Source organism: Cupressus sempervirens, chromosome 7 (assembly GCF_028749045.1).
Source record: "Cupressus sempervirens isolate cs-2001-9-10 chromosome 7, ASM2874904v1, whole genome shotgun sequence".
Taxonomy (NCBI): Eukaryota; Viridiplantae; Streptophyta; class Pinopsida; order Cupressales; family Cupressaceae; genus Cupressus; species Cupressus sempervirens.
The window spans coordinates 688,803,798-688,831,297 of NC_143124.1; the positions used below are offsets into that span (position 1 = coordinate 688,803,798).

Below are 27,500 nucleotides of genomic sequence, written 5' to 3' on the forward strand. Positions count from 1 at the left end.
ACCACGAGGGAAAGATGAAAAGGACTTTGAAAAGAGAGTTAAAGAGTGCTTGAAATTGCTGGGAGGGAAGCGGATGGAGGCCGGCGATGTGCCCCGGTCGGATGCAGAACGGTGTGAGCTGGTCCGCCGCTCGGTTTGGGGGACGTGCCAGCGTGGGCTGTCGCGGCGGCACAAGCGTGACCTTCTAGTCGCACAAATACTTCTGTCGCGACGGTCGAGGAGCGAAGCGCGCACTTTTACGGCGGGCTCTTGGGCACCTGTGCGCTCGTAGCGCTGGCCAGCGGGCTTTCCATCCGACCCGTCTTGAAACACGGACCAAGGAGTCTAACATGTGTGCGAGTTGGCGGGTTGGGAAAACTCGCAAGGCGCAAGGAAGCTGACTGGCGAGATCCCCTCTCAGGGGGTGCACCGCCGACCGACCCTGATCTTCTGTGAAGGGTTCGAGTGCGAGCACACCTGTTGGGACCCGAAAGATGGTGAACTATGCCTGAGCAGGGCGAAGCCAGAGGAAACTCTGGTGGAGGCCCACAGTGATACTAACGTGCAAATCGTTCGTCTGACTTGGGTATAGGGGCGAAAGACTAATCGAACCGTCTAGTAGCTGGTTTCCTCCGAAGTTTCCCTCAGGATAGCTGGAGCTCACTTGCGAGTTTTATCGGGTAAAGCAAATGATTAGAGGCATCGGGGGCGTAACGCCCTCGACCTATTCTCAAACTTTAAATAGGTAAGTCGGCGCGGCTGCTCTGTTGAGCCGCGCCATGAAATCGCGAGCTCCAAGTGGGCCATTTTTGGTAAGCAGAACTAGTGATGCAGGATGAACCGAAAGCCGAGTTACGGTGCCAAATTGCACGCTAACCCAGATCCCACAAAGGGTGTTGGTTGATTAAGACAGCAGGACGGTGGTCATGGAAGTTGAAATCTGCTAAGGAGTGTGTAACAACTCACCTGCCGAATCAACTAGCAACGAAAATGGATGGTGCTGAAGCGCGCAACCTATACTCGGCCGTCGGGGCAAGTGCCAGGCTCTGATGAGTAGGAGGACGCGGGGGTTGTTGCGAAACCTTGGGCGTGAGCCTGGGTGGACCGGCCCCCGGTGCAGATCTTGGCCGGGCCACCGGGGTGAGTCGGCTTGGTGGGGTGACTTGATGAAAGGACTTAAACAGTTGACTTGGTCGGGTGACTCGATGAATGAACTTAGAGGGTCGACTTTGTAGGGTGACTTGATGAACAGACCTAAAGAGTTGACTTGGTGAGAGTACTTGGTTGGGTGACTCGATGAAAGGACTTAAAGAGTCGACTTGGTGAGAGTACTTGGTGGCTCGACTTTATGAGCAGACTTAAAGAGTCCACTTGGTGAGAGTGGGCCTAATGGGGTGATGTGGTGAGTGGGCCTAACGGGGCGAGTTGGTGGGGCGACTTGGCGAGTGGTATTAGAGAGCCGACTTGGCGTGAGCCAGGGCAGAAAAATCTCCCGAGTGCCAAATTTTGGGCGAGTGGGGTTTTGTAGAATTTCCACGAGGGGGAAAAAAATCTCCCGAGTCCCAAATTCCGAGCTGGTGGGGTTTGCGAATTTTGGAAGGGCAGAAAAATCTCCCGAGTGCCGAATTCCCCGCGGGTGGGGTTTTGTGATTTCCGCAAGTGCAAAAAAGTTTTCCATGTGGGTCGGGTTTGCAATTTTTGTGAGGGCGGAAAAATCTTCCAAGTCCAAATTCCGGGCAGGCGGGGTTTCGTAATTTTCCAAGTGCCAAATTCCGAGCGGGTGGGGTTTGTAAATTTCGCGAGGGCGGAAAAAACTTCCAAGTCCAAGTTTCGAGCGGGTGGGGTTTGTAAATTTTCGTGAGGGCAGAAAAATCTTCCGACTGCAAATTCCAGGCGGGTCCCCGGGTTTTGTAATTTTCGCGAGGGCAGACGACTCATGTACGTGATCCAAAACTGGTCAACTTATTTTTTTGGTTAACGCCCAAAGTTTTGAACTCAAATCGAGTTGGTTACCCCGACTCGAATCGCCTCCGAATTTTTCGCACAACCCATGTCACCGTGCTTGACTTGATTCTAAGTGCCCCGAGTCATGTACGTGGTCCAAAAGAGGTCAACCTTTTTTTTTTGGGGGGTTAATGCCCAAAGTTTTCAACTCAAACCGTGTCGGCAACCCCGACACAAATCGCCCCAATTACCCGAACCCCGACTCGAATCACGTCGAGCCTTAACCGCCTCCAATTTTTTTGCACGACTCATGTCACCGTGCTCGACATGATTCTAAGTGTGCCGAGTCATGTGCCTGATCCAAAGGCGGTCAACACTTTTTTTCGGTTAACGCCCAAAGTTTTCAACCCAAATTGTGTCGGCGACCCCGACTCATATCGCCTCGAGCCTTAACCGCCTCCAGTTTTTTCGTAGGACTCATGTCACCGTGCTCGACTTGGTGCCCCGAGTCATGTACGTGATCCAAAAGCGGTTAACTTCTTCCTTCTTTGGTTAACACCCAAATATTTCAACCCAAATCGTGTCAGCAACCCCAACTCAAATAGCCTCGAGCCTTAATCGCCTACAATTTTTTCGAACCACTCATGTCACCGTGCTTGACTTGATTCTATGTGCCCCAAGTCATGTACATGATCCAAAAGCGATTAACTCTTTTTCTGGCTAACGGCCAAAGTTTTCGAATTGACTCAGCTACCCCAACTCGAATTGCCTCGAGCCTTAACCGCCTCCATTTTTTTTTTTTCGCTCGACTCATGTAATCGCACTCGCCTTGATTCTGAGTGGCCCGAGTCACTTACGTGATCCAAAACTGGGTAACTTTTTCTTTTTTCTTTTTTTTGTCAAGTCCCAAAGTTTTGAACTCGAATAGAGTCGGATGCCCCGACTCGAGTCGTCTCCAAATTTTTCGCACGACTCATGTCACCGTGCTCGACTTGATTCTAAGTGCCCCGACCCGTGTACATGATCCAAAAGCGGTTAACTTTTTCTTTTTGGTTAACGCCCAAAGTTTTCAACCCAACCCGCCTCGGCAACCTCGACTGAAAGCGCCTCAAGCCTTAATGGCCTCCAATGTTTTTGCACGACTCATGCCACCATCGACTTTTTGCTCGAATCATGTCACCCAGGGCACCTCGATGCTACGTGACCCGAGCCCTGTGCACGATCCAAAACTGGGTAACATTTTTTTTTGAACTCCCAAAATTTCATTCTTTTTTGCCTTACGAGGCCTATCATGATCTCTTTTTATAAAGAAAATTCTCAAATCGGATCGTTTCGGCTACCCTACCTCGAATCCGGCTAGCTAGGCGTAACGCCTCGAGTCGGCTCGGCAATACGTGAACTGAAACTTGTGCGTGATCCAAAAGCAGGTAACTTGTTTTTTTTTTTTTTTTTTTGTAATGCCCAAAATTTAGTGCTTTTCGCTGTACAGGGCCTCTCATAATTTTTTTTGTTTTTTTTTTTTTTTTTTCCCCTCGTCGACCCACTCTGGCGACCCAGTCGGGTCGCCTGAGACTAGGGCGACGGAGATGGGTTGACCTAGTCGGGTGACCCAAGTTGGGTCGACCCAGGCGTGCGATCCTGGCTGGGGACAGCAAGTCGATTCTATAAGTTTGCTTGCCAATTTTGCTAGCCAGGTCGGCTCACCAAGTCATCTAACCATGTGGTCTTTGCCAAATAAAGAATTGACTCTTTAAGTCCACTCACAGCTCGTCAAGCCGGCTCACCAAGATGACTTACCATCTCGCCTCACCAGGTTGCCCCACCAGGTCGCCTCTTCTTTAAGACCGCTCACCATGTCGGCTCCCCAAGTCACCTCACCGAGTTGACTATTCAGGTTGCCTCACCAAGTCGACCCCTTAAGTTCGCTCACCAAGTCAGCTCCCTAAGTCAGCTAACCAAGTCGAATCACCTAGTCATTTTACCACCTTGCCCCAATAGGTGTGCTCGCCAAGCCGCCCCGCCGAGTTGCTTCTCTAAGCCCACTGACCATGTCAGCTCACCAAGTCAACTCTTTAAGTTCGCTCACCAGGTCAGCCCGCCCAAGTCGCCTCTTTAAGTTCGTTCTCCAGGTTGGCCCGCCCAAGTCGCATCAGTGGAGCCCACTCACCATGTCAGCTCACCAAGTCGATTGTTCAAGTACGTTTCCAAGTCAACTCTTTAAGTTCGCTCACCAAGTCAGCCCGCCCAAGTCGCCTCTTTAAGTTCGTTCGCCAGGTCAGCCCGCCCAAGTCGCATCAGCGGGCTAACTCGCCGAGTCACCTCACGAAGTTGACTCTTTAAGTGCGCTCACCAAGTCAGATCACCAAGTTGACTCACCATCTCGCCTTGATAAGTTGGCTTGCCGAGTTACCCCACCAAGTTGTCGACTCTTTAAGCCCGCTCACTGTGTCAGCTCATCAGGTCGGCTCACCAAGTCGACTAATCAAGTAGGCCCACCAAGTTGCCTCAAGGATAGTTCCTCACCATGTTGACTCAATGAGTCACCTCACCATGTTGACTCTTTGAGCCCGCTCGCTGGGTCGCCTCACCAAGTCGACTCGAGTACGTTTCCAAGTCGACTCTTTAAGTTCGCTCGCCAGGTCGACTCGCCAAGTCAGCTCACCATGTCATCTCAACAAACCAACTCGCTGAGTCGCCTCACCACGTCGGCTCTCTAATACCACTTGCCAAGTCGCCCCACCAACTTGCCCCATTAGGCCCACTCACCACATCGCCCTGTTAGGCCCACTCTCACCAAGTGGACTCTTTAAGTCTGCTCATAAAGTCGAGCCACCAAGTACTCTCACCAAGTCGACTCTTTAAGTCCTTTGATCGAGTCACCCAACCAAGTACTCTCACCAAGTCAACTCTTTAGGTCCGTTCATCAAGTCACCCCACAAAGTCGACCCTCTAAGTTCGTTCATCGAATCACCCGACCAAGTTAAATGTTTAAGTCCTTTCATCAAGTCACCCTGCCAAGCCGACTCTTTAAGTCCGTTCATCAAGTCGGCCCACCAAGTACTCCCACCAAGTCGACTCTTTAAGTCCGTTCATCAGTTCACCCCGCCAAGTACTCTCACCAAGTAAACTCTTTAGGTCCGTTCATCAAGTCACCCCGCCAAGTCGACCCTTTAAGTCCGTTCATCAAGTCGCCCCGCCGAGTTGCTTCTCTAAGCCCACTCACCATGTCAGCTCACCATGTCGATTGTTCAAGTACGTTGCCAAGTCAACTCTTTAAGTTCGCTCGCCAGGTCAGCCCGCCCAAGTCACCTCTTTAAGTTCGTTCGCCAGGTCGGCCCGCCCAAGTCGCATCAGCGGGCTAACTCGTCGAGTCACCTCACGAAGTTGACTCTTTAAGTGCACTCACCAAGTCAGCTCACCAAGTTGACTCACCATCTCGCCTCGATAAGTTGGCTTGCCGAGTTACCCCACCAAGTCGTCGCCTCTTTAAGTCCACTCACCGTGTCAGCTCGTTAGGTCGGCTCACCAAGTCGACTAATCAAGTAGGCCCACCAAGTCGCCTCAAGGATAGCTCCTCACCATGAGTCGGCTCACCATGTTGACTTAATGAGTCGCCTCACCATGTTGACTCTTTGAGCCCGCTCGCCGGGTCGCCTCACCAAGTCGACTCGAGTACGTTGCCAAGTCAACTCTTTAAGTTCGCTCGCCGGGTCGACTCGCCAAGTCAGCTCACCATGTCATCTCAACGAACCAACTCACCGAGTCGCCTCACCACGTCGGCTCTCTAATACCACTCGCCAAGTCGCCCCACCAACTCGCCCCCTTAGGCCCACTCACCACATTGCCCCATTAGGCCCACTCTCACCAAGTGGACTCTTTAAGTCTGCTCATAAAGTCGAGCCACCAAGTACTCTCACCAAGTCGACTCTTTAAGTCCTTTCATCGAGTCACCCCACCAAGTACTCTCACCAAGTCAACTCTTTAGGTCCGTTCATAGAGTCACCCCACCAAGTCGACCCTTCAAGTGCGTTCATCAAGTCACCCCACCAAGTCGACTCTTTAAGTTCATTCATCAAGTCACCTCGCCAGGTCAGCCCACAAATTACTCTCACCAAGTCGACTCTTTAAGTTCGTTCATCAAGTCACCCCGCCAGGTCGGCCCACCAAGTGGACTCTTTAAGTTCGTTCATGAAGTCACTCTGCCAAGTCGGCCCACCAGGTCGACTCTTTAAGTTCATTCATCAAGTCACCCCGCCAGGTCAGCCCACCAACTACTCTGACCAAGTCGACTCTTTAAGTTTGCTCACCAAGTCACCCTGCCAGGTCGGCCCACCAAGTACTCTCACCAGGTCGACTCTTTAGGTTTGTTCATCAGGGCACCCCACCGAGTACTCTCACCAAGTCGACTCTTTAAGTTCGTTCATCAAGTCACCCCGCCAGGTCGGCCCACCAAGTACTCTCACCAAGTCGACCCTTTAAGTTCGGTCATCAACTCACCCCGCCAGGTCAGCCCACCAAGTACTCTCACAAAGTCAACTCTTTAGGTTCGTTCATCAATTCACCCCGCCAGCTTGGCCCACCAAGTTCTCTCACCAGGTCGACTCTTTAAGTTCGTTCATCAAGTCACCCCGCCAGTTTGACCCACCAAGTACTCTAACAAAGTCGACTCTCTATGTTCGTTCATCAAGTCACCCTGCTAGGTCAGCCCAGCAAGTACTCTCACCAAGTCACCCCGCTACTTCGACCCACCAAGTCGACTCTTTAAGTTCATTCATCAAGTCACCCGGCCAAGTCGGCCCACCAAGTCGACTCTTTAAGTCCGTTCATCAAGTCACCTGGCCAAGTTGGCCCACGAAGTTGACTCTTTAAGTCCGTTCATCAAGTCACGTGACCAGGTCAGCCCACCGACTACTCTCACCAAGTCGACTCTTTAAGTTTGTTCATCAAGTCACCCGGCCAGGTCGGCCCACCAAGTACTCTCACCAAGTCGACTCTCTAAGTCTGTTCATCAAGTCACCCCGCCAGGTCAGCCCACCAAGTCGAATCTTTAAGTCCGTTCATCAAGTCACCCCACCAAGTACTCTAACCAAGTCGATTCTTCAAGTGCGTTCATCAAGTCACCCGACCAACTACTCTCACCAAGTCGACTCTTTTACTATGTTCATCAAGTCACCCCACCAAGCACTCTCACCAGGTCAACTCTTTAGGTCCGTTCATAATGTCACCCCACCAAGTCGACCCTTCAAGTGCGTTCATCAAGTCACCCCACCAAGTACTCTCACCAATTCGACTCTTTAAGTCTTTTCATCAAGTCACCACACCAAGTACTCTCACCAAGTCAACTCTTTAGGACCGTTCATCAAGTCACCTCGCCAAGTCGACCCTTGAAGACCGTTCATCAAGTCACCCCACCAAGTCAACTCTTTAAGTCAGTTCACGAAGTCACCCAACCAGGTCGGCCCACCAAGGACTCTCACCAAGTCGACTCTCTAAGTCTGTTCATCAGGTCACCCCACCGAGTACTCTCACCAAGTCAACTCTTTAGGTCCATTCATCAAGTCACCCCACAAAGTCGACCCTCTAAGTTCGTTCATCGAGTCACCCAACCAAGTCGACTGTTTAAGTCCTTTCATCAAGTCACCCCGCCAAGCCGACTCTTTAAGTCCGTTCATCAAGTCACCAGAACAACTACTCTCACCAAGTCGACTCTATAAGTCCGTTCATCAAGTCGGCCCACCAAGTACTCCCACCAAGTCGACTCTTTAAGTCCGTTCATCAGTTCACCCCGCCAAGTACTCTCACCAAGTCAACTCTTTAGGTCCGTTCATCAAGTCACCCCGCCAAGTCGACCCTTTAAGTCCGTTCATCAAGTCGCCCCGCCGAGTTGCTTCTCTAATCCTACTCACCATGTCCGCTCACCAAGTTGGTTGTTCAAGTACGTTGCCAAGTCAACTCTTTAAGTTCGCTCGCCAGGTCAGCCCGCCCAAGTCACCTCTTTAAGTTCGTTCGCCAGGTCAGCCCGCCCAAGTCGCATCAGCGGGCTAACTCGCCGAGTCACCTCATGAACTTGACTCTTTAAGTGCGCTCACCAAGTCAGCTCACCAAGTCGACTCACCATCTCGCCTCGATAAGTTGGCTTGCCGAGTTACCCCACCAAGTCGTCGCCTCTTTAAGCCCGCTCACCATGTCAGCTCGTCAGGTCGGCTCACCAAGTCGACTAATCAAGTAGGCCCACCAAGTCGCCTCAAGGATAGCTCCTCACCATGAGTCACCTCACCATGTTGACTCAATGAGTCGCCTCACCATGTTGACTCTTTGAGCCTGCTCGCCAGGTCGCCTCACCAAGTCGACTCGAGTACGTTGCCAAGTCCACTCTTTAAGTTCGCTCGCCAGGTCGACTCGCCAAGTCAGCTCACCATGTCATCTCAACGAACCAACTCGCCAGGTCGCCTCACCACGTCGGCTCTCTAATACCGCTCGCCAAGTCGCCCCACCAACTCGCCCCGTTAGGCCCACTCACCACATCGCCCCGTTAGGCCCACTCTCACCAAGTGGACTCTTTAAGTCTGCTCATAAATTTGAGCCACCAAGTACTCTCACCAAGTCAACTCTTTAAGTCCTTTCATCGAGTCACCCCACCAAGTACTCTCACCAAGTCAACTCTTTAGGTCCGTTCATAGAGTCACCCCACCAAGTCGACCCTTCAAGTGCGTTCATCAAGTCACCCCACCAAGTCGACTCTTTAAGTTCATTCATCAAGTCACCCTGCCAAGTCAGCCCACAAATTACTCTCACCAAGTTGACTCTTTAAGTTCGTTCATCAAGTCACCCCGCCAGGTCAGCCCACCAAGTGGACTCTTTAAGTTCGTTCATGAAGTCACTCTGCCAAGTCAGCCCACCAGGTCGACTCTTTAAGTTCGTTCATCAAGTCACCCCGCCAGGTTAGCCCACCAACTACTCTCACCAAGTCGACTCTTTAAGTTTGCTCACCACATCACCCCGCCAGGTCGGCCCACCAAGTACTCTCACCAGGTCGACTCTTTAGGTTTGTTGATCAGGGCACCCCACCGAGTACTCTCACCAAGTCGACTATTTAAGTTCGTTCATCAAGCTGCCCCGCCAGGTCGGCCCACCAATTACTCTCACCAAGTTGACCCTTTAAGTTCGGTCATCAACTCACCCCGCCAGGTCGGCCCACCAAGTACTCTCACAAAGTCGACTCTTTAGGTTCGTTCATCAATTCACCCCGCTAGCTCGGCCCACCAAGTTCTCTCACCAGGTCGACTCTTTAAGTTCGTTCATCAAGTCACCCTGCCAGTTCGACCCACCAAGTACTCTAACAAAGTCGACTCTCTAAGTTCGTTCATCAAGTCACCCTGCCAGGTCAGCCCAGCAAGTACTCTCACCAAGTCACCCCGCTACTTCGACCCACCAAGTCAACTCTTTAAGTTCGTTCATCAAGTTACCCCGCCAAGTCGGCCCACCAAGTCGACTCTTTAAGTCCGTTCATCAAGTCACCCAGCCAAGTCGGCCCACCAAGTCGACTCTTTAAGTCCGTTCATCAAGTCACGTGACCAGGTCAGCCCACCGAGTACTCTCACCAAGTCGACTCTTTAAGTTTGTTCATCAAGTCACCTAGCCAGGTCGACCCACCAAGTACTCTCACCAAGTCGACTCTCTAAGTCCGTTCATCAAGTCACCCCGCCAGGTCGGCCCACCAAGTCGAATCTTTAAGTCCGTTCATCAAGTCACCCCACCAAGTACTCTAACCAAGTCGATTCTTCAAGTGCGTTCATCAAGTCACTCGACCAACTACTCTCACCAAGTCGACTCTTTTACTATGTTCATCAAGTCACCCCACTAAGCACTCTCACCAGGTCAACTCTTTAGGTCCGTTCATAAAGTCACCCCACCAAGTTGACCCTTCAAGTGCGTTCATCAAGTCACCCCACCAAGTACTCTCACCAATTCGACTCTTTAAGTCTTTTCATCAAGTCACCACACCAAGTACTCTCACCAAGTCAACTCTTTAGGACCATTCATCAAGTCACCTCGCCAAGTCTACCCTTGAAGTCCGTTCATCAAGTCACCCCACCAAGTCGACTCTTTAAGTCAGTTCACAAAGTCACCCAACCAGGTCGGCCCACCAAGGACTCTCACCAAGTCGACTCTCTAAGTCTGTTCATCAGGTCACCCCACCGAGTACTCTCACCAAGTCAACTCTTTAGGTCCGTTCATCAAGTCACCCCGCAAAGTCGACCCTCTAAATTCGTTCATCGAGTCACCCGACCAAGTTGACTGTTTAAGTCCTTTCATCAAGTCACCCTGCCAAGCCGACTCTTTAAGTCCGTTCATCAAGTCACCAGAACAACTACTCTCACCAAGTCGACTCTATAAGTCCGTTCATCAAGTCGACCCACCAAGTACTCCCACCAAGTCGACTCTTTAAGTCCGTTCATCAGTTCACCCCGCCAAGTACTCTCACCAAGTCAACTCTTTAGGTCCGTTCATAGAGTCACCCCACCAAGTCGACCCTTCAAGTGCGTTCATCAAGTCACCCCACCAAGTCGACTCTTTAAGTTAATTCATCAAGTCACCCTGCCAGGTCAGCCCACAAATTACTCTCTCCAAGTCGACTCTTTAAGTTTGTTCATCAATTCACCTCGCCAGGTCGGCCCACCGAGTGGACTCTTTAAGTTCGTTCATGAAGTCACTCTGCCAAGTCGGCCCACCAGGTCGACTCTTTAAGTTCGTTCATCAAGTCACCCCGCCAGGTCAGCCCACCAACTACTCTAACCATGTAGACTCTTTAAGTTTGCTCACCAAGTCACCCCGCCAGGTCGGCCCACCAAATACTCTCACCAGGTCGACTCTTTAGGTTTGTTGATCAGGTCACCCCACCGAGTACTCTCTCCAAGTCGACTCTTTAAGTTCGTTCATCAAGTCACCCCACCAGGTCGGCCCACCAAGTACTCTCACCAAGTCGACCCTTTAAGTTCGGTCATCAACTCACCCCGCCAGGTTGGCCCACCAAGTACTCTCACAAAGTCAACTCTTTAGGTTCGTTCATCAATTCACCCCGCCAGCTTGGCCCACCAAGTTCTCTCACCAGGTCGACTCTTTAAGTTCGTTCATCAAGTCACCCCGCCAGTTCGACCCACCAAGTACTCTCACAAAGTCGACTCTCTAAGTTCGTTCATCAAGTCACCCTACCAGGTCAGCCCACCAAGTACTCTCACCAAGTCACCCTGCTAGTTCGACCCACCAAGTCGACCCTTTAAGTTCGTTCATCAAATCACCCGACCAAGTCGGCCCACCAAGTCAACTCTTTAAGTCCGTTCATCAAGTCACGTGACCAAGTCAGCCCACCGGGTACTCTCACCAAGTCGACTCTTTAAGTTTGTTCATCAAGTCGCCTGGCCAGGTCAGCCCACCAAGTACTCTCACCAAGTCGACTCTCTAAGTCCGTTCATGATGTCACCCCGCCAGGTCGGCCCACCAAGTCGAATCTTTAAGTCCGTTCATCAAGTCACCCCACCAAGTACTCTAACCAAGTCGATTCTTCAAGTGCGTTCATCAAGTCACCCGACCAACTACTCTCACCAAGTCGACTCTTTAACTATGTTCATCAAGTCACCCCACCAAGAACTCTCACCACATCAACTCTTTAGGTTCATTCATAAAGTCACCCCACCAAGTCGACCCTTCAAGTGCGTTCATCAAGTCACCCCACCAAGTACTCTCACCAATTTGACTCTTTAAGTCTTTTCATCAAGTCACCACACCAAGTACTCTCACCAAGTCAACTCTTTAGGACCATTCATCAAGTCACCTCGCCAAGTCGACCCTTGAAGTCCGTTCATCAAGTCACCCCACCAAGTACTCCCACCAAGTCGACTCTTTAAGTCAGTTCACGAGGTCACCCAACCAGGTCGGCCCACCAAGGACTCTCACCAAGTCGACTCTCTAAGTTTGTTCATCGGGTCACCCCATCGAGTACTCTCACCAAGTCAACTCTTTAGGTCCGTTCATCAAGTCACCCCGCAAAGTCGACCCTCTAAGTTCGTTCATCGAGTCACCCCACCAAGTCGACTCTTTAAGCCCTTTCATCAAGTCACCCCGCCAAGCCGACTCTTTAAGTCCGTTCATCAAGTCACCAGAACAACTACTCTCACCAAGTCGACTCTATAAGTCCGTTCATCAAGTCGGCCCAGCAAGTACTCCCACCAAGTCGACTCTTTAAGTCCGTTCATTAGTTCACCCCGCCAAGTACTCTCACCAAGTCAACTCTTTAGGTCCGTTCATCAAGTCACCCTGCCAAGTCGACCCTTTAAGTCCGTTCATCAAGTCTCCCCGCCAAGTACTCTCACCAAGTCGACCCTTTAAGTCCTTTCATCAAGTCACCCCACCAAGTCGACTCTCGAAGTCTGTTCATCAAGTCACCAGAACAAGTGATCTAACCAAGTCGACTCTTTAAGTCCGTCCATAAAGTCACCCCACCAGGTCGGCCCACCAAGTACTCCCACCAAGCCGACTCTTTATGTTCGTTCATCAGTTCACCCCGCCAAGTACTCTCACCAAGTTGACTCTTTAAGTCTGCTCATCAAGTCGAGCCACCAGGTACTCTCACCAAGTCAACTCTTTGAGTCCGTTCATCAAGTCGCCCCACCAAGTACTCTAACCAAGTCGATTCTTCAAGTGCGTTCATCAAGTCGCCCCACCAAGTACTCTCACCAAGTTGACTCTTTAAGTCCTTTCGTCGAGTCACCCCACCAAGTACTCTCACCAAGTCAACTCTTTAGGTCCATTCATAGAGTCACCCCACCAAGTCGACCCTTCAAGTGCGTTCATCAAGTCACCCCGCCAGGTCGGCCCACCAAGTCGAATCTCTAAGTCCGTTCATCAAGTCATCGTCCCGATCTGGCCGAGCCGTTCTGGCCGAGCCATGCTGGCTGAGCCGATCTGGGCAAGCCATTCTGGCTGACCCGATCCTGCCGAGCCGTTCTGGGCAAGCCATGCTGGCTGAGCCGATCTGGGTGAACCATTCTGGCCGAGCCGATCTGGGTGACCCGTTCTGGCCAAGCCGATCTGGGCGAGCCATTGTGGCCGAGCCATGCTGGCTGAGCCGATCTGGGCAAGCCGTTCTTGCCGAGCCATGCTGGCCGAGCCGATCTGGGCAAGCCGTTCTGTCCGAGCCATGCTGGCCAAGCCGATCTGGGCGAGTCGTTCTGGCCGAGCCGATCTGGCTGAGCTCCAAAAATGGTGTCGTGGATGGCTGTTTGGTCACCTCTGTGCCAACTCGATCGGCACAACATTGGGAATGGTTCGACAGCGGTTGTCGTTCCAATGTGTCATCGGGATGTCTTGGAATGCGGCCTTCCAAGGGCGAGCTCGCGTCTAGCACTTGGATTGTGCTTCGTCACAAGTGAATGGGGAGATCTCTTTGTGAACGGCGGCATGGCGATTGCAAGAGAAAATTGACTTAGTAGTCGGAGCATTGGCCTTGGGCCATTGTGACGGCCTTGCAATTTCTCTATAATTGCAACCTATGTTTGCGCAGTAGCAGAGTTTGCATGTATGATTGGGCTTTGTTCTTGATGGTTCCAAGTACTCTCAGCAAGGCTGGGCGAGCCATGCTGGCCGAGCCGATCTGGGTGAGCCATTCTGGCCGAGCCGATTTGGGCGAGCCATTTTGGCTGAGCCATGCTGGCCGAGCCGATCTGGGCGAGCCATTCTGGCTGAGCCGATCTGGGCGAGCCAATCTGGGCGAGCCATTCTGGCCGAGCCATGCTAGCCGAGCTGATCTAGGCGAGCCGTTCTGGCCGAGCCATGCTGGCCGAGCTGTTCTGGCCGAGCCATGCTAGCCGAGCCGATCTGGGTGAGCCGTTCTGGCCGAGCCGATCTGGCCGAGCTCCAAAAATAGTGTCATGGATGGTTGTTTGGTCGCCTCTGTGCCAACTCGATCGGCACAACATTGGGAATGGTTTGACAGTGGTTGTCGTTCCAATGTGTCATCGGGATGTCTTGGAACGCAGCCTTTCAAGGGCGAGCTCGCGTCTAGCACTTGGATTGTGCGTCGTCACAAGTTATTGGGGAGATCTCTCTGTGAACGGCGGCATGGCGATTGCAAGCAAAAATTGACTTAGTAGTCGGAGCATTGGCCTCGGGCCATTGTGACGGCCTTGCAATTTCTCTATAATTGCAACCTATGTTTGCATAGTAGCAGAGTTTGCACGTTAGATTGGCCTTTGTTCTTGACAGTTCAAAGTACTCTCACCAAGGCTGGGTGAGCCATGCTGGCCGAGCCGATCTGGGCGAGCCATTCTGGCCGAGACGATCTGGGCGAGCTCCAAAAATGGTGTCGTGGATGGCTGTTTGGTCACATTTTTCTTTGAATTGGATTTTTAAGGGAGTTGTCCGCGTTGTCGCAGATTTCTAATGCAGAGCGAGCCTCGCACTAATAGCTTATATAGGAGAGGTTCTTGCCGCCAGCCTCTCCCATGCCCCTTTCATTGATTCAACATTGGTGTCTAGGCGGATCGGATTGTTGGGTTTTCAAACGGTGTATGCTGATGTTGAATGAATGAAAGGTGCATGAAGCGATCTCAGTGCTTTTCCTCGGCTCTCCTTTAGATCATGTTTTCCGATGACTCAATTTTGGAAAAGGTGAGGCAGCGGTTGTCGATCCATGGCGTGTGTTTTTGGTGGTTTTAAAACTTGATCTAAACGTGAGCCTTTGTCTAGCACTCCGGTGTTGCTTGGTATAATGGCAATTTTCTATGGGTGCTCGGCGCTCTAGCAATTTTTCATGGTGTACTTATCGCGGCTACATGGGAGCTTTAATATCGAAAGCTCTCGATGAAAAATGGTGGTCGAGCCATGCTGCCGGACCCGATCTGGCTTAGCCATTTTTGTCGACCCGATCTGGCTCTCGTTTCTCACTCCATCGGCACAAATTCGGGAGTTGTTCGACAGTGGTTGTCATTCCAATGTGTCATTGCGGTGATCTGGAGAGCGATGCTAAGTGCGGGAGCTTGCGTCTAGCATTTGGGGATGTTTGTGCAAGCGAGCAGGGGAGCTTCTCTTATCGGAACCTCTCCGTGGCCTTTGAATATAGACCCAGTGCCGATGATATCGATGGATACGAGCCTTGGATTATAAAATTGTTCAGCTAATATTGGTTTTTGTGAGAGATGGGTACGAAAGCACTTCCCGATCGATACGCGGGAGTTCCCAAAGATCGCCTCTGTGCCAACTCGATCGGCACAACATTGGGAATGGTTCGACAGCGGTTGTCGTTCCAATGTGTCATCGAGATGTCTTGGAACGTGGCCTTTCAAGGGTGAGCTCGCGTCTAGCACTTGGATTGTGCATCATCACAAGTGAATGGGGAGATCTCTCTGTGAACGGCGGCATGGCGATTGCAAGAGAAAATCGACTTAGTAGTCGGAGCATTGGCCTCGGGCCATTGTGACGGCCTTGCAATTTCTCTATAATTGCAAGCTATGTTTGCGTAGTAGCAGAGTTTGCATGTTAGATTGGCCTTTGTTCTTGATAGTTCGAAGTACTCTCACCGAGTCAGCAAGTCACCATGCTGGCTGAGCCGATCTGGGTGAGCCATTCTGGCCGAGCCGATCTGGGCGAGCTCCAAAAACGGTGTCGTGGATGGCTGTTTGGTCACATTTTTCATTGAATTGGATTTTTAAGGTTTTTGTCCACGCTATCGCAGATTTCTAATGCAGAGCGAGCCTCGCACTAATAGCTTATATAGGAGAGGTTGTTGCCGCGAGCCTCTCCCATGCCCCTTTCATTGATTCAACATTGGTGTCTAGGCGGATCGGATTGTTGGGTTTTCAAACGGTGTATGCTAATGTTGAATGAATGAAAGGGGCATGAAGCAATCTCAGTGCGTTTCCTCGGCTCTCCTTTAGATCATGTTTTCCGATGACTCAATTTTGGAAAAGGTGAGGCAGTGGTTGCCGATCCATGGCGTGTCTTTTTGGTGATTTTAAAACTTGATCTAAACGTGAGCCCTTGTCTAGCACTCCGGCGTTGCTTGGTATAATGGCAATTTTCTATGGGTGCTCGGCGCTCTAGCAATTTTGTCATGGTGTACTTATCGCTGCTACATGGGAGCTTTAATATCGAAAGCTCTCGGCAAAAAATGGTGGCCGAGCCATGCTGGCCGACCCGATCTGGCTTAGCCGTTTTCATCGACCCGATCTGGCTCTTCTTTCTCACTCCATCGGCACAAATTCGGGAGTTGTTCGACAGCGGTTGTCATTCCAATGTGTCATTGCGGTGATCTGGAGAGCGATGCTAAGGGCCGGAGCTTGCGCCTAGCATTTGGGGATGTTTGTGCAAGAGAGCAGGGGAGCTTCTCTTATCAAAACCTCTTCGTGGCCTTTGAATATAGACCCAGTGCCGACGATATCGATGGATACGAGCCTTGGATTCTAAAATTGTTCAGCCAGCTAACATTGGTTTTTGTGAGAGATGGGTACGAAAGCACTTCCCGATTGATTTGCGGGAGCTCCCTAAGATCGCCTCTGTGCCAACTCGATCGGCACAACATTGGGAATGGTCTGACAGCGGTTGTCGTTCCAATGTGTCATCGGGATGTCTTGGAACGCGGCCTTTCAAGGGCTAGATCGCGTCTAGCACTAGGATTGTGCGTCGTCACAAGTGAATGGGGAGATCTCTCTATGAACGGCGGCATGGTGATTGCAAGAGAAAATTGACTTAGTAGTCGGAGCATTGGCCTCGGGCCATTGTGACGGCCTTGCAATTTCTCTATAATTGCAACCTATGTTTGCGCAGTAGCAGAGTTTGCATGTAAGATTGGCCTTTGTTCTTGACAGTTCCAGGAGATGACCTCCGGAACTTTTGGATTGGGCCCCTTCAAGGTGAAATTCATCCAGTTGATCGGATGAGCTCGATGACCATTTCACTCCCTTGGCTCCATGAATTCAAATCCCATCCAGCTGCCGTGAAGCCATCCCGATTTTGCTATGCGAGGGCTCTCTCCCCAGAGTCATTCTCTTTGCAACAACTTCTTTGGCAAAAAAATTTCGGAATGGTTTGGCAGCGGTTGTCGTTCCAAAGGTGCCGTTGTGGTGGTTGCCTGGGCAGCGATCTGAAGGGCGAGCCGTCGTCTAGCAGTTGGGCTGCGCATCACGGGTGACAAGGGAGCCTTTGTAATCGAAAGCTCCCCGTGACCATTCGATGAGAAGAGCCATTGCTTGTGTGAGCAAGGATGAATGCAGCCTCGGATTCCAAAGGAAATCAACGACATCGGATCTATATATAAGAGTGGAATGAAGCAGCAGCCCGTTTGCCATGCGCGGCTCCCCAAAGTTGCTCATCTCTCTCACTCCATCGGCACAAATTCGGGAGTTGTTCGACAGCGGTTGTCATTCCAATGTGTCATTGCGGTGATCTGGAGAGCGATGCTAAGGGCGGGAGCTTGTGTCTAGCATTTGGGATGTTTGTGCGAGTGAGCACAGGGGAGCTTTTCTTATCCGAACCTCTCCGTGGCCTTTGAATATATAGACCCAGTGCCGACGATATCGATGGATACGAGCCTTGGATTCTAAATTTGTTCACAGCTAAGATTGGTTTTTGTGAGAGATGGGTACGAAAGCACATCCCGATTGCTACGTGGGAGCTCCCTAAGGTTGCCTCTGTGCTAACTCGATCGGCACAACATTGGGAATGGTTCGACAGCGGTTGTCGTTCCAATGTGTCATCGGGGGATGTCTCGGAAAGTGGGCTGGCCTTTTAAGGGCGAGCTCGCGTCTATCACTTGGATTGTGCGTCGCGTCGCAAGTGAATGGGGAGATCTCTCTGTGAATGGCGGCATGGTGATTGCAAGAGAAAATTGACTTAGTCGGAGCATTGGCCTCAGGCCACTGTGATGGCTTGGCAATTTCTCTTTAATTGCAACCTATGTTTGCGCAGTAGCAGAGTTTGCAAGTAAGACGGTCCTTGTTCTTGAGAGTTCCAGGAGATGACCTCCAGAACTTTTGGATTGGGCCCCTTCAAGGTGAAATTCATCCAGTTGATCGGATGAGCTCGATGACCATTTCAGTCCTTCGGCTCCATGAATTCACATCTCCTAACCGATGACAATCTTTTGCTCCTTAGACGACCTCATAATAAATTGGGTCGTGGATGGCTGTTTGGTCAGAATTTTCAACGATTTTGATTTTTATGGCGGATGTCGGCGTGTTCGCTAATTTCTAATGCAGAGCGAGCCTCGCACTAATAGCTTATATAGGAGAGGTTGTTGCCGCGAACCTCTCCCGTGCTCCCCGTGGCCATTCAATGAGAAGAGCCATTGCTTGTGTGAGCAAGGACGAATGCAGCCTTGGATTCCAAACGAAATCAACGACATCGGATCTATATATAAGAGCGGAATGAAGCAGCAGCCCATTTGCGATGCGCGGCTCCCCAAAGTTTCTATTCTTTCTCACTCCATCGGGGCACAAATGCGGGAGTTTTTCGATAGTGGTCGTCGTTCCAATGGTGTCATTGCGGCAAAATTTGTTCACAGCTAAGATTGGTTTTTGTGAGAGATGGGTATGAAAGCACATCCCGATTGCTACGCGGGAGCTCCCTAAGGTCGCCTCTGTGCCAACTCGATCGGCACAACATTGGGAATGGTTCGACAGCGGTTGTCGTTCCAATGTGTCATCGGGGGATGTCTTGGAAAGTGGTCTTTCTTTCAAGGGCGAGCTCGCATCTAGCACTTGGGTTGTGCGTCGCGTCACAAGTGAATGGGGGATGTCTTGGAAAGTGGTCTTTCTTTCAAGGGCGAGCTCGCGTCTAGCACTTGGATTGTGCGTTGTGTCACAAGTGAATGGGGAGATCTCTCTGTGAATGGCGACATGGTGATTGCAAGAGAAAATTGACTTAGTCGGAGCCATTGGCCTCGGGCCATTGTGACGACCTCGCAATTTCTCTTTAATTGCAACCTATGTTTGCGCAGTAGCAGAGTTTGCATTTAAGATGGGCCTTGTTCTCGAGAGTTCCAGGGGATGACCTCCGAAACTTTTGGATTGGGCCCCTTCAAGGTGAAATTCATCTAGTTGATCGGATGAGCTCAATGACTATTTCAGTCCCTCGGCTCCATGAACTCACATCTCCTAACCGATGACAATCTTTTGCTCCTCTGCCGACCTCATAAAAAATTGGGTCGTGAATGGCTGTTTGGTAGGAATTTTAAAGGATTTGGATTTTTAAGGCGGATGTCGGTATGTTCGCTAATTTCTAATGCAGAGCAAACCTCGCACTAATAGCTTATATAGGAGAGGTGGTTGCCGCGAGCCTCTCCCGTGCCCCTCTCATTGATTCAACGCCGGTGTCAAGGCAGATGGATATGTTGGATTTTGAAATAGTGGACGCCGACGTTGAATCAATTAGAGGGGCATGAAGCCCACCCTGGATGTGCTATTCCTCGACTCTCCTTTAGATCATGTTTTCTTCTCACTCAGCTGGCGCAATTTCAAAAAAAGGTTTGGCAGTGGTTGCCATCCCTCACCGCGTCTACTTGGTGATTTTAAAACTCGATCTAAAATGGGAGCCCTCGCCTACAACCTCCGTCCGGTGTTTCTCGGGTATTGCATAAAATTATGCCAACGGCGCGAATCCCCCAACGAATGCCTATGCTTGGACCCTCTCTTAGATCACCTTCTTCGATCACTCGACCGACGCAACTACGGAAGAGACTTGGTAGCGGTTGCCATTCTACAGCGCGTCTGTTCAGTGATTTCGAAGTTGATCTAATGGCGAGCCCTTGTCTCTAGCCATGAGGTGGGTGCTTGGCACTCTAGCAAAATTTTTTGCGTGCCTATCGCGGCTACAATGGGAGAGGTGGTTGCCGCGAGCCTCTCCCGTGCCCTCCTCATTGATTCAACGCCGCTGTCAGGGCGGATGGATATGTCAGATTTTGAAACGATGGACGCCGACGTTGAATCAATTAGAGGGGCATGAAGCCCACCCTCGAGGGTGCTATTCCTGGACTCTCCTTTAGATCACGTTTTCTTGTCACTCAGCTGGCGCAATTTCAGAAAAAGGTTTGGCAGCGGTTGCCAGCCCTCATCGCGTCTACTCGGTGATTTTAAAACTCGATCTAAAACGGGAGCCCTCGTCTAGCACCTCCGTCCGGTGTTGCTCGGGTATTGCATAAATTTATGCCATCGGCGCGAATCCCCCAACGAATGCCTACGCTTGGACCCTCTCTTAGATCACCTTCTTCGATCACTCGACCGACGCAACTACGGAAGAGACTTGGCAGCAGTTGCCATTCTACAGCGCGTCTATTCACCGATTTCGAAGTTGATCTAATGGTGAGCCCTTGTCTCTAGCCATGAGGTGGGTGCTTGGCGCTCTAGCAAAAATTTTTGCATGCCTATCATGGCTACATCGAAAGAGGTGGTTGCCGCGAGCCTCTCCCGTGCCCCCCTCATTGATTCAACGCCGCTGTCAGGGCGGATGGATATGTCAGATTTTGAAATGGTGGATGGCGACATTGAATCAATTAGAGGGGCATGAAGCCCACCCTCGAGGGTGCTATTCCTGGACTCTCCTTTAGATCATGTTTTCTTGTCAACTCAGCTGGCACAATTTTGGAAAAAGGTTTGGCAGCGGTTGCCAGCCCTCACCGCGTCTACTTGGTGATTTTAAAACTCGATCTAAAATGGGAGCCCTCGTCTAGCACCTCCGTCCGATGTTGCTCGGGTATTGCAGAAATTTATGCCATCGGCGCAAATCCCCCAACGAGAATGCCTACGCTTGGACCCTCTCTTAGATCACCTTCTTCGATCACTCGACCGACGCAACTGCGGAAGAGACTTGGCAGCGGTTGCCATTCTAAAGCACGTCTGTTCAGCGATTTCGAAGTTGATCTAATGGCGAGCCCTTGTCTCTAGCCATGAGGTGGGTGCTTGGCGCTCTAGCAAAAATTTTTTGCGTGCCTATCACGGCTACAAGGGGAGAGGTGGTTGCCACGAGCCTCTCCCGTGCCCCCCTCATTGATTCAACACCGTTGTCAGGGTGGATGGATATGTCGGATTTTGAAACGGTGGATGCCGACGTTGAATCAATTAGAGGGGCATGAAGCCCCACCCTCGAGGGTGCTATTCCTGGACTCTCCTTTAGATCATGTTTTCTTGTCACTCAGCTGGCGCAATTTCGGAAAAAGGTTTGGTAGCGGTTGCCAGCCCTCACCGCGTCTACTTGGTGATTTTAAAACTCGATCTAAAATGGGAGCCCTCGTCTAGCACCTCCGTCCGGGTTTGCTTGGGTATTGCATAAATTTATGCCATCGGCGCAAATCCTCCAACGTATGCCTAAATGCTTGGACCCTCTCTTAGATCACCTTCTTCAATCACTCGACCGACGCAACTACGGAAGAGACTTGGCAGCGGTTGCCATTCTCCAACGCGTCTGTTCAGCGATTTCGAAGTTGATCTAATGGCGAGCCCTTTTCTCTAGCCATGAGGTGGGTGCTTGGCGCTCTACAAAATTTTTTTGCATGCCTATCGCGGCTACAACAGGAGAGGTGGTTGCCGCGAGCCTCTCCCGTGCCCCCCTCATTGATTCAACGCCGCTGTCAGGGCAGATGGATATGTCAGATTTTGAAATGGTCGACGGCGACGTTGAATCAATTAGAGGGGCATGAAGCCCAGCCTCGAGGGTGCTATTCCTGGACTCTCCTTTAGATCATGTTTTCTTGTAAACTTAGCTGGCGCAATTTCGGAAAAAGGTTTGGCAGCGGTTGCCAGCCCTCACCGCGTCTACTTGGTGATTTTAAAACTCGATCTAAAATGGGAGCCCTCGTGTAGCACCTCCGTCCGGTGTTGCTCGGGTATTGCAGAAATTTATGCCATCGGCGTGAATGCCCCAACGAATGCCTACGCTTGGACCCTCTCTTAGATCACCTTCTTCGATCACTCGACCGACGCAACTGCAGAAGAGACATGGCAGCGGTTGCCATTCTACAGCGCGTCTGTTCAGTGATTTCAAAGTTGATCTAATGGCGAGCCCTTGTCTCTAGCCATGAGGTGGGTGCTTGACGCTCTAGCAAAATTTTTTTGCATGCCTGACGCGGCTACAAGGGGAGAGGTGGTTGCCGTGAGCCTCTCCCGTGCCCCCCTCATTGATTCAATGCCGCTGTCAGGGTGGATGGATATGTCAGATTTTGAAACGGTGGACGGTGACGTTGAATCAATTAGAGGGGCATGAAGCCCCACCCTCAAGGGTGCTATTCTTGGACTCTCCTTTAGATCATGTTTTCTTGTCACTCAACTGCCGCAATTTCAGAAAAAGGTTTGGCAGCGGTTTCCAGCCCTCACCGCGTCTACTTGGTGATTTTAAAACTCGATCTAAAATGGGGAGCCCTCGTCTAGCACCTCCGTCCGGTGTTTTGCTCGGGTATTGCATAAATTTATGCCATCGGTGCGAATCTCCCAATGAATGCCTACGCTTGGACCCTCTCTTAGATCACCTTCTTCAATCACTCGACCGACGCAACTACGGAAGAGACTTGGCAGCGGTTGCCATTCTACAGTGCGTCTGTTCAGCAATTTCGAAGTTGATCTAATGGCGAGCCCTTGTCTCTAGCCATGAGGTGGGTGCTTGGCGCTCTAGCAAAATTTTTTGTGTGCCTATCACGGCTACAAGGGGAGAGGTGGTTGTCGCAAGCCTGTCCCGTGCCCCCCTGATTGATTCAACACCGCTGTCAGGGCAGATGGATCATGTTTTCCTATCACTCAGCTGGCGCAATTTTGGAAAAAGGTTTGGCAGCGGTTGCCAGCCCTCACCGCGTCTACTCGGTGATTTTAAAACTCGATCTAAAATGGGAGCCCTCATCTAGCACCTCCGTCCGGTGTTGCTCGGGTATTGCATAATATTTTGCTATAGACGCGAATCCCCCAACGAATCCCTAGCCTTGGACTCTCTCTTAGATCACCTTCTTCTATCACTCGACCGACGCAATTACGGAAGAGGCTTGGCAGCGGTTGCCATTCCACAGCGCATCTATTAAGCGATTTCGAAGTTGATCTACTAATGGCGAGCCCTTGTCTAGCCATGAGGTGGGTGCTTGGGGCTCTAGCAATTTTTTGTGTGCCTATCGCGGCTTACAATGGGAGCTTTGACAACAAAAGTTCTCGGCGACCCTCCCCAATAGAAATCAGTGCTGGTGTTCGCGAAAGACACGTTATTCGGATTTTTGGAATATTGGCACTAGCATCATTTCTATTGGGAGGGCCGTGAAGCCATCCCAATTTTGCTATGCGAGGGCTCTCTCCCCAGAGTCGTTCTCTACGCAACAAATTCTTTGGCACAAAATTTTCAGAATGGTTTGGCAGCGGTTGTCGTTCCAATGGTGCCGTTGTGGTGGTTGCTTGGGCAGCGATCTGAAGGGCGACCCGTCGTCTAGCAGTTGGCCTGCGCATCACGAGTGACAAGGGAGCCTTTGTTATCGGAAGCTCCTCGTGGCCATTCGATTAGAAGAGCCATTGCTTGTTTGAGCAAGGACAAATGCAGCCTCGGATTCCAAATGAAATCAATGATTTTGGATCTATATAAGAGCGGAATGAAGCAGCAGCACAGCCCGTTTGCTATGCGTGGCTCCCCAAAGTTGCTCTTCTTTCTCACTCCATTGCCACAATTTCGGGAGTTGTTCGACAGTGGTTGTCATTCCAATGTGTCATTGCGGTGATCTGGAGAGCGATGCTAAGGGTGGGAGCTTGTGTCTAGAATTTGGGATGTTTGTGCGAGCGAGCAGGGGAGCTTCTCTTATCGGAACCTCTCCGTGGCCTTTGAATATATAGACTCAGTGCCGACGATATCGATGGATGCGAGCCCTTGGATTCCAAATTTGTCCATAGCTAACATTGGTTTTTGTGAGAGATGGGCACGAAAGCACATCCCGATTGCTACGCGGGAGCTCCCTAAGGTCGCCTCTATGCCAACTTGATCGGCACAACATTGGGAGTGGTTTGACAGCGGTTGACGTTCCAATGTGTCATCAGGGGATGTCTTGGAAAGTGGTCTTTCTTTCAAGGGCGAGCTCGCGTCTAGACCTTGGATTGTGCGTCGCGTCACAAGTGAATGGGGAGATCTCTCTGTGAATGGCGGCATGGTGATTGCAAGAGAAAATTGACTTAGTCGGAGCCATTGGCCTCGGGCCATTGTGACGGCGTCGCAATTTCTCCTTAATTGCAACCTATGTTTGCGCAGTAGCAGAGTTTGCATGTAAGATGGGCCTTGTTCTCGAGAGTTCCAGGAGATGACCTCCAAAACTTTTGGATTGGGCCCCTTCAAGGTGAAATTCATCCAGTTGATCGGATGAGCTCGATGACCATTTCAGGCCCTTGGCTCCATGAACTCACGTCTCCTAACTGATGACAATCTTTTGCTCCTCTGCCGACCTCATAAAAAATTGGGTCGTGAATGGCTGTTTGGTAGGAATTTTAAAGGATTTGGATATTTAAGGCGGATGTCGTTGTGTTCGCTAATTTCTAATGCAGAGCGAGCCTCGCACTAATAGCTTATATAGGAGAGGTGGTTGCCACGAGCCTCTCCCGTGCCCCCCTCATTGATTCAACGCCAGTGTCAAGGCGGATGGATATGTCAGATTTTGAAACGGTGGACGCCGACGTTGAATCAATTAGAGGGTCATGAAGCCCACCCTCGAGGGTGCTATTCCTGGACTCTCCTTTAGATCATGTATTCTTGTCACTCAGATGGCGCAATTTCGGAAAAAGGTTTGGTAGCGGTTGCCAGCCCTCACCGCGTCTACTCGGTGATTTTAAAACTCGATCTAAAATGGGAGCCCTCGTCTAGCACCTCCGTCCGGTGTTGCTTGCTCGGGTATTGCATAAATTTATGCCATCGGCGCGAATCCCCCAACGAATGCCTATGCTTGGACCCTCTCTTAGATCACCTTCTTCGATCACTCGACCGACGCAACTACGGAAGAGACTTGGTAGCGGTTGCCATTCTACAGCACGTCTGTTCAGCGATTTCGAAGTTGATCTAATGGCGAGCCCTTGTCTCTAGCCATGAGGTGGGTGCTTGGCGCTCTAGCAAAATTTTTTGCGTGCCTATCGCAGCTACAAGGGGAGAGGTGGTGTCCGCGAGCCTCTCCCGTGCCCCCCTCATTGATTCAACACCGCTGTCAGGGCGGATGGATATGTCAGATTTTGAAATGGTGGACGCCGACGTTGAATCAATTAGAGGGGCATGAAGCCCACCCTCGAGGGTGCTATTTGTGGACTCTCCTTTAGATCATGTTTTCTTGTCACTCAGATGGTGCAATTTTGGAAAAAGGTTTGGCAGCGGTTGCCAGCCCTCACTGCGTCTACTCGGTGATTTTAAAACTCGATCTAAAACGGGAGCCCTCGTCTAGCACCTCCGTCCGGTGTTGCTCGGGTATTGCATAAATTTATGCCATCGGCGCAAATCCCCCAACGAATGCCTATGCTTGGACCCTCTCTTAGATCACCTTCTTCGATCACTCGACCGACGCAACTACGGAAGAGACTTGGCAGCGGTTGCCATTCTACAGCACGTCTGTTCAACGATTTTGAAGTTGATCTAATGGCGAGCCCTTGTCTCTAGCCATGAGGTGGGTGCTTGGTGCTCTAGAAAAATTTATTGCATGCCTATCGTGGCTACAAGGGGAGAGGTGGTTGCCGCGAGCCTCTCCCGTGCCCCCCTCATTGATTCAACGCCGCTGTCAGGGCGGATGGATATGTCGGATTTTGAAACAGTGGACGGCGACGTTGAATCAATTAGAGTGGCATGAAGCCCACCCTCGAGGGTGCTATTCCTAGACTCTCCTTTAGATCATGTTTTCTTGTCACTCAGATGGCACAATTTTAGAAAAAGGTTTGGCAGCGGTTGCCAGCCCTCACCGCGTCTACTCGGTGATTTTAAAACTCGATCTAAAATGGGAGCCCTCGTCTAGCATATCCGTCCGGTGTTGCTCGGGTATTGCATAAATTTATGCCATCGGTGCAAATCCCCCAATGAATGCCTACGCTTGGACCCTCTCTTAGATCACCTTCTTCGATCACTCGACCGACGCAACTACAGAAGAGACTTGGCAACGGTTGCCATTCTACAGCGCGTCTGTTTAGCGATTTCGAAGTTGATCTAATGGCGAGCCCTTGTCTCTAGCGATGAGGTGGGTGCTTGGCGCTCTAGCAAAATTTTTTGCGTGCCTATCACGACTACAAGGGGAGAGGTTGTTGCCGCGAGCCTCTCCCATGCCCCCCTCATTGATTCAACGCCGCTGTCAGGGTGGATGGATATGTCGGATTTTGAAATGGTGGACGGCGACGTTGAATCAATTAGAGGGGCATGAAGCCCACCCTCGAGGGCGCTATTCCTGGACTCTCCTTTAGATCATGTTTTCTTGTCACTCAGATGGCACAATTTCAGAAAAAGGTTTGGCAGCGGTTGCCAGCCCTCACCGTGTCTACTCGGTGATTTTAAAACTCGATCTAAAATGGGAGCCCTCGTCTAGAACCTCCGTCCAGTGTTGCTCAGGCATTGCATAAATTTATGCCATTGGCATGAATCCCCCAACGAATGCCTATGCTTGGACCCTCTCTTAGATCACCTTCTACGATCACTCGACCGACGCAACTACGAAAGAGACTTGGCAGCGGTTGCCATTCTACAGCGCGTCTGTTCAGCGATTCCGAAGTTGATCTAATGGCGAGCCCTTGTCTCTAGCCATGAGGTGGGTGCTTGGCACTCTAGCAAAATTTTTTGCGTGCCTATCGCGGCTACAATGGGAGAGGTGGTTCCCGCGAGCCTCTCCCATGCCCCCCCTCATTGATTCAACGCCGCTGTCAGGGCGGATGGAAATGTCAGATTTTGAAATGGTGGACGCCGACGTTGAATCAATTAGAGGGGCATGAAGCCCACCCTCGAGGGTGCTATTCTTGGACTCTCCTTTAGATCATGTATTCTTGTCACTCAGATGGCACAATTTCGGAAAAAGGTTTGGCAGCGGTTGCCAGCCCTCACCGCGTCTACTCGGTGATTTTAAAACTCGATCTAAAACGGGAGCCCTCGTCTAGCACCTCCGTCCGGTGTTGCTTGCTCGGGTATTGCATAAATTTATGCCATCGGCGCGAATCCCCCAATGAATGCCTACGCTTGGACCCTCTCTTAGATCACCTTCTTCGATCACTCGACCGACGCAACTACGGAAGAGACTTGGCAGTGGTTGCCATTCTACAGTGCATCTGTTCAGCAATTTCGAAGTTGATCTAATGGTGAGCCCTTGTCTCTAGCCATGAGGTGGGTGCTTGGCGCTCTAGAAAATTTTTTTGCGTGCCTATCGCAGCTACAAGGGGAGAGGTGGTGTCCGCAAGCCTCTCCCGTGCCCCCCTCATTGATTCAATGCCGCTGTCAGGGCGGATGGATATGTCAGATTTTGAAACGGTGGACGTCGATGTTTAATCAATTAGAGGGGCATGAAGCCCACCCTCGAGGGTGCTATTCCTGGACTCTCCTTTAGATCATGTTTTCTTGTCACTCAGATGGCGCAA

At 51.0% G+C, this 27,500-nt stretch overlaps 1 pseudogene; it reads left to right on the forward strand.

Moving 5' to 3' along the window:
* The window catches only part of LOC149548837 (25S ribosomal RNA), a 1,470-nt pseudogene extending 349 nt beyond the window's left edge, over positions 1-1,121 (forward strand).
* Positions 1,122-27,500: the final 26,379 nt, after the last annotated feature.